The 15,522-nt window shown below is 38.8% G+C and overlaps 1 protein-coding gene across 2 annotated transcripts in view; it reads right to left on the bottom strand.

Moving 5' to 3' along the window:
- Positions 1-15,522, bottom strand: part of LOC132327224 (ubiquitin-conjugating enzyme E2 E2) — a 202,039-nt gene that overhangs the window by 38,868 nt on the left and 147,649 nt on the right. The gene's annotated exons all lie outside the window — the stretch shown is intronic.

Here is a 15,522-nt window from a genome sequence, read left to right as displayed (position 1 = left end):
CCCATAATATGTGAAAGGAATCCCTTCTCATTTTCTGCAGGAAAATGTTCTAACACTTAAAGAAGCAATTCTTCAGTCGATGCCAGGAGGTTAAAATGGAAGTGATATAAATGTCATTCCCTGAGAAATGGTTGGAAATAACTAACAAAAGCTAGCCCCAGCTCTTTCAGAACTTATTTAGCCAGGAGGGGATGATTTGGCCCTTTCTGCATTTGACTGAGGCTGACTTCTTTGATCAGAAATCACTCTGACAGTGGCAGTTTCGTACTGTATATTATTTTTATTTGTTTTGCCTATTTATTTAATTGCATTAACATTTGAAATGAGCAGTCATTAATTAGAATAGTTGGAAAATGCTCCATCTGCCAGTTGAACTGTTTCGGCACGTCCAGCTACAAGCCCAGCCTGATCACATTCTGAGGATGCTGATTAACATTAATTGATGGTTTTCTTTGCAAATGAGTGATGAAGCTTTATTAAGTATTATTATTAATTTGAAGAATAGCTTAAATTGTATGGAGTGTGGGAAGACTGCTGTTATTGATGCTGCCTGTTTGAGTGCTTGCTGGCAGCAGGGCTGTTCAGCCATGTGAAATACCAGCCCATGTGCACAGGCAACAGCTGGTATTAAGGGCAACAGCATGCACAAGCATCACGGCTTTTCATTTGTGCATTAATAATACAAAAAGTTTGACAGGTGTATTATCTTTGTTTTCCTTCTTTCTTAATTGTTAAGCCTTTTATTTATCCACAGTACTGGCAACCCGAACGGGCTTCACCAGAGAAAATTCCCACATGTGCAAGACGTCAGCCAGAGCCTTATTCTGTAAGGTTTAAAATGCAAGAGGATTTAATTACCCTTCTCTCTACATGGATATCTGCCCGACACACTGAAGCCCAAATGTTTTACATTCAGTATGATTTATATTCCAGCTCTATTAAAGTTACTGGCAACCAAACCACAGATCTCAAAGAAAGTGCACCAAACAGCTCAGTGCCTGAAGTTCTGTAATCTTTGGGAGAACAGATTTAGATGTGCACCCTCTCAGCAAATGGCAGACTAAATCTGTCCTGAACTCAGCTGACCCAGGGCCAGAGCACACACAGGCTGCCTGCGATGAGCCTACTGCTACTCAGTCAGCTCCAAGGGAGAGACAACGGTGGCTGGGCAGCTCCAAATGGATGTGGATGAACTCTAAGGTACTTGGATGAACTATTAGGAGGACAGGTCCGCTGTCAGACCAGCAGTGCAGCCTCCCAGTGTGAGCCCAGATGCTGACAAGCCAGTGACTCTGCAGGGTGGGGCAATCAGGGAACCAGCAGAGAGGTTGTAGCGTGGCTCTGAACTGGTGTTCTCTACATTTCCAGTGTTACCTCCTAGGTGGAGTATGTAACATAGGATCAAGGAGGTGCAGCTGAGCTCCTGGAGACTCGAAGTTATTAATGACTTGGCAAGAGCCAGCTGTCTGCTGCTATTATTCCCCTACAGCTGATGAGACCCTCTACAGAATACTGTACTTCACCTCTGCAGAGGTTTGCTCAGTGGAAGAGCTGGAATAGGTGGACATGGAGCCAGTTTTCTTCCAGAACAACATCCATATGAGTGTATGAAATTCAGGACAAAGGAGTAAAAACATGTAGAATGTTCTTTTTATTTCACTCTCCTTCACCTCTCCTCTATTTCAGTTCTGCCATGGTTTCTCATGGATACTTGCAGGTGAAATGTATGGACATCAGTTACAGTTCTCTGCAAAACACTTTCAATGCTACTAGAACCGAGTTAACTTTGCTTTCAATATGCTTACCACATGGAGTATTTTCTATTCCCTCAATATATTTTAGACAGGCAGCCACCTGAAAGTAGTGCTGCTAAAAACTACTTGTCCAGTGTAACACATTATAAAGACCAAGTTTTCCCTGCATTTAAAATATCCTAAAATATTAAATGCAAAAAAAATGTATTAGGAGAGTTGTATGAAAACAAAAGCACCCATGAGATATACCAGATGAAAACCTATCTGGAGAAGTTATTAAAGTACAGTTGATTTTTAGCTGTCATTTGTATACAAATGTACATAATTTCCAGAGATTAATTTTAAAAAGTGAAAATACAGAAGGTCAGAAAAATAAATATGTCTATCTTGATTATCAAGTAGCCATACAAAAGAGATTGGTCAAAATAATGTTATAATTTTTAATCTACCTTATATTTCTTGATGAGGGGGTCACATGCTTTCCCAGCATCTATGAGTGGAGGTAGCATAAACTTGTAATGTGTTTCTGATAAGATGGAAAATGAGGACTATTTCAGTGTCTTCCCTCCTGTTCTTGGTGTCTGAATCCTGCTGGTATCCACCATTAAAGTGGATAATCTTTTAAACAAGGGAAAGGCAAGCCTGTAGCACAAAACATGTAGGATTTTAACTTCAATGGTTTTCTAGATCTGATACATGAACAGTGCATGGCAGGTATCTGATCAGGCCAAATGAAATAGGAAAGCACGTTGGTTGGAGGCCTTCCTATTCCTCAGGACTCAGAAAGAAATTGAAAGATTCTTGTGGAGAGAGTCAGTTTTTGTAACAGTAAAGAATAAAGCAGAACCAGGATATCATACTAACACCCATGAACTCACTTTCCATGGCATTGTCTATGGCAATTCACTCCTATTATTGCATTATGTAATCTGAATTGCCTTAGCACACAAAAACACATCAGAACCAGCTGCAGACTGTGGAGGATGCAGTCCCTCTCAACTATCTCCGGTAACTAACAACAGCAGGAAAAAGAAGGACCCATGGAAGGCTCTTTTTCTTCCCTGTCTTTTATTGTGCAGAGCCTTGGCTTCAATGTTTAGGAGTTTTCCCTCTGAGGAGAGAAGCTCATTGTAGAATGATCTCCATTTCTAAGAATTACAACCGTTTCTTGCAATACCATTTCTTGCACATCTAACAGATATACAGGAGCAGATCCTGCCTGTATCTGCTTTCTCTGAATGCTTCTGGGAAACCACTTGCCTAGAGGGCAAAGTGGATACAAAGTACCAGAAGATTGGCAAAATAATTTAAGAGCACAGCTGGTGAGGGGAGAAGATGGATGTGGCAAACCAGAAGACTGCAGATTCAGCTTTCAATGAGATACGTCTCTTGAGAAGCAGATATGAAGCTTCATTAAAATAAACTTAGTATACTCTCAGCTCTCTATTTTGAACACAGTGCCAAAAATGAAACTAAGGTGCTAATAATGAAACTAACTTCTAAGCAAAAGTGCTGCTCTGTCTGCACCACAGCTCAAGGTTGACCCTGTGCTTGGGGACAACCATGAGATGAGTAATGGGGCTGTGCTGGGGAAGTGGTTGCTGGATAATCTCAATCAGCAGCAGCTATGCTGATACATCACCAGGTGTTTCACACCCACCTCCCCAACCCACCCAGCCCTTTTCAAAAAAGGGCAAAAAAGCACCATTGAGAAGCAGTGGCATCACAGTCCTGTAAGCCACTGCCATGTTTCTCTAGCTTTGTAATGGATACAGGCAGTATTAGGATGCAGATGGTGCCAGCAGTAAAGGTTATCTTCTGAATTTCTTCTGCTCTTGTCCCAGTGCTCTCTCCTCTGCACCCTGGAAACCCACCTGATCCACCACCTCTAGAGCCTTATTACTCCCTTGTTACTGGCTATTACTCTTTGTAGTGCATGCATTTTCTAGTTTCTGCCTGAGGGTGGTTTCTCTCCCACCCTCTCTCTGTGTGGTGATAATTCATCGCTCCTTCACCATGGTGGATCCTTCCCAGGCAGATCCCACTGCTCTTAAACCTCTTCCTTTAGCCTCCTCAAAAGCCATCAACAAATCCTGCTATTTTTTCCCCTGTTTCCAGAAGTGAGGAGAGGGTGAAAAATGCTACTGGGGTGGTTTATTACAGTAATCTTGTTTCCTTCCTTCCCTGGAAAATGAAGAGCAAGCAGAGTGGGAGCTGCAGCAACAGTGGAGTAGGAAAGGGAAAGGGAGTCACAGCTGCCGACGCAGATGCTACAGTGATACCAGGAGGTACTTTGGTAAATGTATGTAATAAACAGTTGCCACAGTAGCCAAAAGAATACACTTCTACAAAACAAAAACAAAGAGATAGCAGCGAGCACTGAGACTGCCTGTGGCAATGGGCGCTGTTGTGTGGTTAATAATACCTCTGCTATAAATAAAATTAGCAGGCTGGTCTCCAGGCAGTAAAATCAAAGAACAATTAAAGAAATAAACCCTTTCAGAATTAGAGAGAAGTGCTTACTTGGGCTATAATATTGATGACTTAAATTTTCCTCAAGAAATAAAGCCCCCAATTTTAGAATGCATAGTATTTTTTTAATGTCTTCCTCTCCCCCTGAAAAACTGCTGAAAATTCCCCAAATCTACCTTTCCAATTAATCAATTAAATAAGTTATTAAAACTATCATCACCTCAATTCCTTCATCTAGATGATGCAAAAAGTGTCATTATAAAAATGCTGGAAGATGCTCATTGTTCTTACTAGTTATAATCTAGACCAAACCTAGAAATTTTTCAGCATTAAATTTGAGGCCCAAGAGATGTTCTCTAAGTAAATTAACTCTTTACTCTAAGTAAATCAGAATATACATTCACATTTTTAAAGAGTTGTTAATTTTACTTTAAATAGACTCAACAGTGTGTGAAAAATCTTGCCTTACCATGACCTAGCACTTGAATTTGAGTCTATTCTAGATCCAGTATTTTTGGTCACCCTACCATATTAATGGGAATTTATGTCTTACATGTTTTGGAATGTCAATATTATTAGATGAGATAAGTATGACTTTTGAGTAGGTATCTTTCATTAGACTTAATTATTCGTAATGGAAACAGAGGTTGAAGTGATTGGGCACTTGTCACTCAGAAAGGCTTTGTCAGAGAGAGACATCAGACAAATCACTTACACCGCTTAGTTTCCATTGCAGTGAGAGAATTCAGCTGAACATTTTGAATCAGACTTTCTTCCAGTTCTTTCAGTTTTCTGACTGAGACCATTTTTCATTATGGAACATCTTTATTTTTTTATAAGTACTTTTAGGCAAGCAGCAAGGGAAGGAGGATATTAAGACATTTTTCTAAGTCAGGCTGCAATTCTTTCAAAGTGGTTATATCCTGCTCTTATTATCTGCTTTTTATTGAAGCCAGTTACTGTTTTCATGTACACTTTGGAATCAATATGTTTGTGGTATACCTGACTGGAAGAACATCTAGGAAAACTGATCCCAGTGAGCTGCCAAAGGAGCAATAATGTGTTACAGGGTATTTCTTGACACTGCTTCTTATGCTTAGTGAGACCACTGGAATTCAGTATGGTACAGCATTTTTTAATTGTCAGTCTTCTGCAGTTTTAACAAGGTATTTCTAGAGGTTTATTTATCATCCAAAGTGAGATGCAGTTTACTTTAGGGCTTCCTGCCTCTTTCTTGCTTGCAACAAACCTGCAGGACACCTGATCAATGTGCCCAAAGTCTGTATGAAGCAAATCCTTTTTTCTTGTGATAAATTTTATCTGCCCTCCTGTTATGGGAGCCATTAAAAATTATTGGCCAAAGCTGTGAAGCTGTGCTGTCTTTAAAATTAGTAAGTCTAAGCCACATTATTAATATCAAATAGATTAAGACCAAAGTAATTATCACTTAGTTGATTTTGTTATTTGCTTCTAAATAATATTGCTAAAAATTATTAAAAATATCCTAGTGCTTTAGCAGACTGGTATTATTCAAAGAGTACTTTGATGCTTTTATTCTCCAAAGCCCTGTCCTCAGAGCATTCCTGAGATAGAAACCATCATGAAGAGAACTGCTTCTTAATGCACAAAATAGTTATTTATATTATACTATCTACAGCAATTTATTCACTGCAAACACCATTACACAGTGTATGATCACAGCATGCTGAGTATTCACAATGAGATTTTAAAAATGGCAATTTTGTTAAGTATTCTCCGCTTTGTTCAGCTGAAGAAAATTACATAAAACCCTCCACAGAAGGCTTGCCTTGCTCAGAGTAGGAAACAATCATTCGCCTCCTATTACACACCCATGGGCCCAATTCCCTTTTGCCACATCTTTTGTTTCTTTTTCTTTTAAAGTAATACCAGTATCTGAAGTTCCAGCTCTTTTAAACTACCAGAAATTGACTGTATAGTTTAAAAAAGATAAAATGTTTTTCAGCCTGATTTGTCTCTATGGGAAATTATATCAAGCATGATTTGTAGCCCTATTTTAGTAAAATAGAAAGCCACGAGTTCCTAGGGATGAAAAACACTACAGAAGAATGAACAGGCTGGGACCTTCTAACATGACCTCCAACCTTGCAAGATGCCAAGTGATATTATTTCCATGTTACTGCTAATTTGCTTTTCCTTGAGTTTTTTTTTTTTCTTTCCCAGGATTGTAATTTATTTTTCAAAATATAACTACTTTTTAATTTCACAACATTTCCCTTTGCTGACAACAGTTGTAATTCACCATTATCTCTTCTCTAAGTTAATCAGAATCCATGACATGCAACAGTGGGGTGGCACCACCAGGCACTGTATTTTTAAATTTTAAATCTAATTTAAAAGGATGAGGTGACTAAGTGCAGACAGATAACACACAAACCCCAGAGCAGCTGGAAGATTTAAGAGGTGTAGTAGGGAAGAAAGCATTCTTTAAAACAGCACTGACTTTTTAGTTTCTGTGGAAACCTTAGAGGCAATGCAGGAGAGAGAGGTAGACAGGACTAAAGCAGACCAGCTCAAACATACTAGAAAGACTTCTCATGAATGCGTGGAACACACTGAAAGCTTTGGATTCGAAATGCATTTGATATGTTGATTTGATCACTAATAAAAAAAATGATGGCAAATTCTTGCTTTTTATCAGACATGATGAAAAATGACAAAAAAGCCACACACAATGTATTAGTGATGAATGGATCAACTGAACTTCAGCTAACATGTCCTTCACTTTGAGATAATGGACTGCTGATTCCATGTCAGAAATTTTTTCAAGTCGTATCCAAAAAAGATCTTTACACTACTGTACTTTAAAAAAAATATTAGAGTAAAATATTCTGCAGTAGTCAGTTCAGTAACTGAGAATGTTTAAGACAGGGTTATTTCTAATATATGTACACCCACACTTTCTGATTATTACGAACACTACAAGGCAAGGCAGTAGAATCGTTCAGTGTCTGCACATTCTCTGTTCCTCAGAAAGCTGGTCTTCTGACCAGTCCATTCAACACTGACTCCTTCCCCAGCTCACAAATAATTTATCCAAAGGCCTCTAAAGAAGTTTGATTTGTTCAAGACTGTAATCTTTAAGAGTCCTTAGGCAGTTGTCTAAATAAGAGCCTAGAAATTTTGAAACCTTATGCAACAAGATAATTTTGCATCTTTTTACTCTGAAGGACTCGATTCTGAGATTTCCATTTTGTGACACTTTATGTAGACTTTAGTTTTTATGCATAAGTTGCTAGTAAAACTGTTCCAAAATATTAATGAGGGGAAGCAAAGAGAAGCAAATTTAAAGAACTATTTACAGTTTATCTCAAGCATATAATACAGCTGTGTAACCAACAAGTCTGCTCGTGTCCATTTTGCAAACAGGAACAGGCTTAGATACAGACCCCCCCTCATTTCAGTGGGAGATTCACACATGCTTACACGTGAAATGCTTGCTTACACAAGGAAACAACTCTTTATTATGGCACAGATTAACTAACATGATGTTAAACACATTATAAAACAAGTCATTTCCTCCTGAGTAAACAAGCCTATAAAGCCAACAGGCACAGAAAAAGGAAATTTGATTCTGAAAACCATATACTTCAAAAGCAGATTCCTTTTATTTAGTCAATTTAGTTGAGAGGCTGTCTTATTTCTCTAGATCTCTGGTAAACAGAAGAAAACACATTTGGAAATTACAGGCAAATGCACACATTTTCACAACCTTTCCCCCTTAATTTGAAATTATCCTCTTACTTCAAATATGGAGACTAGCCACAGGTCCAAGGTGAAAGAAACCTTAAAATGTCTCAATCCTTGGTTGAGACTGATTGCCCCCACTGCAGCCCACTCTCTGACTTCTTCTGTGAGGAAAAACCACCATTTACAGGCAATTTTCTTAGCAGTGTCCGAGGTCTGAATTTTACACCACTTGACTTGCCAGCCCAAATGAACGGCAACGTGCCAGAGTCAGACTGGGACCCAGTAATGTGGCTTCTTCTAAGTCAACAGATATTGTTGAGACTTTTTAATGTCTCTGGGGTGAGGGGACATATCTGGATACATGGCAGAGTAAACTGAAAATTAAATGTAAAGGAATTTCTTGTTTTCTCATCAGCGTCATTTTCTCCTAGGATCTTTTGGGAGAGTCTTTAGGGCTAAGGTTAGGAAGGGGCTTATGTAGGAAGTCTTCTGTTCTGAAGTGGCTGGAATCCTCTCAAAAGCAGACCTGGAGTTACCAACTGTTGCTGGAGTTACCAAGTGTTGCTACAATAGTCCCAAAAATGGTCATGCCACAGACCTCACTATAAGAACAGGACCGTTCAGATGTGTTTTTCAGGAAAGGGGAGCTCACCTGGGACAACTACATGAGGCTACATTCTTCTCAGTACACCCCCCTCCATGGTGCCCCACGGATCAGAACTTCTGATTAGAAAACTGCTCCTATAAATGGCTTTGCTTCATCCTTGCCTGTATTTAAAAGCAGGGTTGAAAAATACAGAGTGGTTCTGGGAAGAATGATGGTGAAATTGGTTTAAGAAAAGGACCCTTGTTTGTCACATAAAGGTCACAATGAAAGGGTATGGCTGGGAGGAGAAGTACTCTGCCTCTGCTCTCAGGATTGGAAGGCAAACAGCCAGTGTGCAGGCACCTGCTGGTGAAAGCAGTCTTCACCTAGGATATGGAGTTGAGGAACTCAGAGCTCTGTAAAATTCCTCTCAAGATTTCAGGTGACACTTTCACTACTTTCAGGGCCTCACACATGATCCACATGAGAAATGACACCTTATCTAATGAAGAATCAACATTTCTAATTAGTAAGAGGGAACCAGCCTTCTAATCTCTAAGTCATAATCAATGACTGTCACAGAAGAATTAAAGGTCACATTTTTGAGGCGGGTTTTTTTATAACCACTGTGTATGTTCCCTACGTCAAGATAAAATACCAACAACAGTTCAAATTGCCATTATAATTTCCTTGGCAACAACAACTTGGAATCCTTTCTCACACAGATGTTTTTTGCATGATGAAAATTACATTTGTGTTATTTTCTTTCCCATTTTCAGTTCCAGCTCATCTCCTTGGCTCAGCTGCTGGTGATACCTGCTCTCATCATTGTTTATTTACTCGTAATATTACTGGTTGTCTGCACTAAGGGACAAACAGCTGTCTTTGAGTCAGAGCTACCACCACAAGGAGAACCGCAGAACACTACACTAGTCATGCAGAAATTCACAACGCAAAAAAACCATGTGGCATAACCTATAAACACTAGAGCTGTATTGCTTATCTTTACCATGCTCTACTGCTTATCTTTATTATCCTAATCAAGCTTGCTTAAAGCTTGTGTATTCAAAGAAAACAGCTGGAGCAAACGGCTGTGAGCTACAGAAGTGTTCATCCTGTGGTCTGGTTCAGCCCTAGCCTAGATGGCTCCTGTCCAAGTTGTCCATACTTGGAGACTCTTTCTTGGTCTGCATTGAATGGATAGGTTTTTTTACAAAACCAACTCTCAGTGGAAAAACACCCCAATTCCTAAGATTACCACTGCTGATTCCAGCCCTGCTGGCAATGGATGGAGGAGGAAATACCCTGGCTGCATGTACCAGGTCTTGGTGGAGGCCCTGAGAATGCCATGGGGACACATGCCAGACAGCTGCCTCTCTTTACTGGTTATTCACCCATTAATTAGGGGTGTATCTCTACTAATTGCTGTAACCATTGGTCAGATACTCTTCAAAAATACCATATTTGGTGTAAGAGCTTTAACAAACAAATGCCCTGGTCTCTATTATCTAATGCAAAGGGAAGGCATGGTGGAGAAAATTCAAGCCATATTACTGTTTAAATAACTTGGACATGATCAAAGTCACCAATGGTTCACCTGTACTGCTTGTGATAATTTAGTAGAAACCCAGCTGCCTAAGAAAGACTTAAAATTTACCAGTTTATGTATTAAGAGGAAAATGTGTTCCTCTGTCAGATCATACTGAATCACAACAATGCGCATATGTATTCATGTCACAGTTTCTGCACTTTTACTGTTTTTGACGCCTTCAAAATAATAGTTTTTAAAATTAATGTACTTGCCAATTGTACATTCTGGAAGGGAGAGCAGCTGTTTCCTCACAACTGTATGCATGGCCCTTTGAAGAAAATTTTGTTTATTAATAGTAATCTGTTTTTCATAGCTTTGCAATTTCTTAGATAATAGGGCAAAACACAATCTTCCTTTCATGTTCTCTGCATAGAGAAGAGACAGATGCAATTGCAACAGACTACTTATGCTGAGGGCAAAACTTAGTATTGCTTAATGTGACTTAATGACAAAAAAATGTGTATCATTTATAGATGACATCTAGTACTCTGCTAAGTTGTTATTATTATGGTCAATGAGTCTTCTTCCCTGCTGGTTAGTAAAAGGATTTGGAATTAAATCTGTTTTGATTTTACTGGTTCAAGTAGACACACTGAAAGCAACCGAGCTACCCACATAAGTAATGCAAATGGGATTTAGTCTTTATTCCCAATCTTTTTCTAAATAGAAGCTCACATATAACAATATATATATTAACTTGAAACACTGGGAGAAAGGGAAAAATCTCAGGACTGAAGAAAGGCTATTTTACAGCTACACAGACATGTAAACACCTCCAGGAACTTTGCTTAATAAGGCCAGCTACTTTCAGCTATCACTTCACCGCCCGTGACAATCTTTGCATGAAAGAATTTCTTTCTCCCTGAGGCAACACTAGCAAGTTAGTGCAGCTCCCTCGAAATACATAAATGCTGTATTTAAAATTAAATGTATAAGCATATGGAGGACTGGAGCTGTGCTCTGGAAAGCAACCCCCTCAGCCACCCAAAGGCACTCGGGTACACAAACATACATCCTAGTGAAACGTGGTAGATGTGACTGGGAAAATGTCAGAATGCAGAAATTTCCTGCAGATTTTGACTCATCTCAAGACACAGTCCTGTGTAAAAGATACCTCAGGGTCCACAACTGATCTTGAATATCCCCAGAACATGATGTACACAATGAAGAAGTCAATTCAGCAGCATTTAATACATGAGCACTCTTCCCCTTATGGAATACATTACTCAGCTTCTCCTAATGATGCTGAATTGATTTCACACAGAATCACTGGGTTGGAAGAGACCTTCAAGATCATCGAGTTCAACCCAGCCCCAACACCTCAACTAAACCGTGGCACTGAGTGCCACATCCAGTCTTTTTTTAAACATATCCAGGGATGGCAACTCCCCCATCTCCCTGGGCAGACAATTCCAGTGCTTTGTCACCCTTCCAACCCCAAAACAGAGAAGCTGTGAGTGACACACAACTCTCCTGGGAAATGAAGGCTCAGTTCTGTGTACTCAAGTGTAGATCTGGGTTTCAGTGATACCAGGGATAAAACTCTCGCTGACTTCAGTACAGTGCACAAAAGAGAGCATTTATGAACCACTTATAAGAACATTAAATGTGCATGATGCTGTGCCTGCAATTTTAAAATCACCTATTTTTAACGAGTCTTGTGGAAAAAAAAAAGTCTTGTGTGTATAATTATAGATTCAAATTTAAAGCAGTTGACCTACTTGAAATTGTTTTCAGTTTATCATGTTAGGAAAAATATTCTAAAACTGTAACCTCAGATGATCAAAAAAACCTGACCCCAAACCTTCAAAATAAAAAAAGCAGGGTATGGTGGTTTGGTCCCTGAAACCACGAAGCTTTGATCAAGGTTTTTTTGTTGCAGCAGTATTTTAGAATCACATGAAAATATGAACAACACTTGTTGATTGACTTCCATTCCTATCACTTTAGAGGGAGTCTGTGTTTGTGCAGAATGATTTAAATACAATTCTCTGACATTCAGAACTGAAAGGTCTGTTTCTGTGTAAAATTTGAGAACTCATTAACTTGGGAAGTCAATCAACTTGTTTGACAAATCTAGATGTATTACATTTTTGGTGTACATTTCTTCATAAAATAATACTCCCTATTTAAAGCATATTTCTATTTTCATTTCCATTTTTATACTTACTTTCAAGTAATTTTATCATTGGCAGGGATTATTGTTGGGTTCAGGACTCAAATCCTACTACAATATAAAAATATGAAGCACTTTTACATGAATACTTTCTCTGCAGAGGTAAAAGGTCAAACAGAGTAGCAGTAGACAGGAGAAAATGAATTAGTAAACTGAAGGAAAGATAATCAGTCTGGTTTCAAGGTTAACTTTCTGTTTTTTATTGCAGTGAGGGTTTTATCCCCCCCTTCTTTTTTTGAACTTCTAAGAGCATGCCAATTCCATGTTCCAGCTTGCTGTGCTACTGCAGCAGAAACTACACAAGTAGACAAAATCTCTAAGAATCACACCACCTTACAAAACCCACCCCTGCCCCTCAGTCACTCCCTCTGAAAAAATCTAGAGCAAAGCAATACCCTTTGTGTTGAAAATCAGGAAACTGAGCTCCTGGCAAACTGACAGGTAAAGTATATTTATCTTCCCCAAAAACATGACTTTGTGAATAAGAAGTGCTCCCAAATGTGAGCAGTCAGCTGCCTCCCCGGATGTGACTGTAAATACCGTGTTTAAATACAGAATCATAATATTTACAAATAGAAATTACACACAGCATGTCCTTCAAAATTTCTCTGCTATTGTCTACAGGGTTTTGTGGTAAACAAACTAGCATAAACAGTGGGTAGTAAAAGTGGTCTAAAAATAATTTTATTTTTTTGCAAATGAAGCAGTATTAGCAATAGCCATTGCTCTTGTGTTGAGACTGCTGTCTTATTTCATTCCTTATTTTGACTTCATAAACCAAATAAATACATTTGACTTCACAGAATGAGAAAAATCTGCAAATACCAACTTTTTTTTCCCCTTTTCAAGCTTTGGAGAGCTTATCTAAAATGTCCCTACACCTTTTTGTATGAACAACTTTATCTCCCAACTTTCACATATTTTATAAAAATGTCAGGAGAGATTTAACGTGGCAAGTAGTGCCTCAAATACAATTTAAATGTATGTTTCTCAAGTTAGGGAAATTAGGATTCCCCAACAATGTTACTTATAAGTTTTGCATTGACCTATCTCAAAAAAACACATGTCCTTTTTTTCATCCCTTTTCATCTCTGTTTTCCTGTAATAGCCTCAAGTATTTTTCATCTGTCAGCTATAAAACGTTATAGTTATTCATTACATATGGCCTTGGCATACTTGTTATAGCTACCTAGAGTACATTTCAATAGCAGAATTTCTCACTTTAATACACTAATAATGAATCAAATAAAATCCAAGTGGTTTGGGGCTTCAGCTGACACTAACTTATTACCCCTGTAATCACATCATGAGCAGAGGTGGCTCTGTACCTTTCGCTCCTTGCTCAGGACCTTCAGTGAAACTCACCACAGTATTCTTGCTCTGTGGTTTATAATTACTTCCAAATCTTAGAAAATGTATTTACATGTACATTGGAAATTATTTTTTCCAGGGAGGTCACGTTATGCTAGCCACCACACATGCCCAAAAATCAACATCCAAAAAATGCCTACTCAAATATACATCCACAATTATTTTTCTGGCATTTTAAAGACTGTAGTTTGCTTCATTAAAATACTTCATTGCAATCCTCCTCACCAGAGACCAACCCAGAACCAGAAACTCCTGACTGGGACGTGGGGGTGGGCAGCCATTCCCGTGCCAGATATATTCTCAAATCCTTTAACAGCCCACACTAAAGACATTCTTCATTCATTCAACAACATTTCTTATACAGGCACATGGAAGAAAAAGGAGAAAGGTTCGGAGCAATGCCTAGTCCTTTGCTGTGGGCCATACAAAGAAAAAGATCTGGACTTGAGGGGTGAAGGAACAGTTTTATGAAGCTATTTCTCTGCAGTCAAACACAGCACAGCTGCAAGTCACTGCTCTACAATAGCTAAAACTTAACAAATCAAGTGTTTCTACAGGGTGATGCCAATGAAAATATTCACAGTACTATAAAGAGGAGTCATTAATTATCTGCAGGTCATTACCAAATGTTAGGACCTACTACTAAAAATATATATGGAGGTAAACAACAGTGTTTTGTGCACATGAAGCTACGTAAGGACATAAGATGCTCACTACCCACGCTTCCAAGAAGCAGCTTACTGGTTTTGACAGCAAAGTGAAGAGTTATATTCTAGGAATTGAAATAAATTTCTTTTATAGCATTACTTTTCAGCCAGTACACTACCAGAAGGCATTAATAAGGAAGGCCTGTTTAGTTCTCAATCACCCAAGGATGGTGTACTTCAGAAGAGCCTTAAGAGTTTAGTTTTGGATTTTCAGGGGATATTTTTCCTTTTTGTGGTTATAGAGCACATGACAAGTACCCAAAGCAGGCACAGAACACAAGACTTGTTATCAGCTCAGAGAAACATTATAATCAGGATTTCTTTTGTTCAGCAGAAGTTCAAAAACAGCATGTCTCATGTGGAACATCCCCTACGACAGTGGGAAGCAGGTTTTAGAGCTTGAGGTGAAGAGACCCAACCTCCTCACACAACACCTCAGTGACCTGGTGGCTGTCTCTTGTAACTGAGTCTCTTTAACTACAGGTTCAGCCTCACTGCAACGCATCCTGCAGGGAGAGGAAAATGAGAGAACTGACTGTGGTACCTCTAATGAGTGGAATACTTCAGCACATATTCAAATTCACTGTTTATTAGGAATCTATTTACTTTAAGATAGGCAAGCAAAATCTCTGTTGATGGGCAGAATAAACACTATTTAGAGTGGAGCCATTTGTAACATACTTTAATTGGCAATTTTCCCTCGATGACTAATATAACATCTTTCATATGAGGATTCTGCTGCTCTGTGATTTTCTGTCCCTGTATTAACAGATATGAAAACTGATGCACAAAAAGCATTCTCCTAACAACAGAGCTTAGAATAATACATCCATTTTCACAGGGAATCACACTTGTTTTCTGTAACCAGATGAATGCAACCAGAGCAAGAAAGTAAGGTAAAATACCAGAAAAAAAAAAAAAAAAAAAATCAGCATACTGGCCTCAGAACAGATGGCAATACAAAATTATATTTAATTTCATTCTTTTTATTTTAAAAAGGCTTTTATAGGCTCTGTTCTTCTTCCCTAAACTGGGCAGTACCTGTCCCTCATGGGTCTGTACTGGGACCAATACTATTTGATATCTTCACTGATGACACAGAGGGTGAAATTGAGAGCACCCTCAGCAGATCTGTG

This window comes from Haemorhous mexicanus, chromosome 1, assembly GCF_027477595.1.
Source record: "Haemorhous mexicanus isolate bHaeMex1 chromosome 1, bHaeMex1.pri, whole genome shotgun sequence".
In the NCBI taxonomy this organism is placed as follows: domain Eukaryota; kingdom Metazoa; phylum Chordata; class Aves; order Passeriformes; family Fringillidae; genus Haemorhous; species Haemorhous mexicanus.
This window is presented reverse-complemented; position numbering and strand designations above follow the sequence as displayed.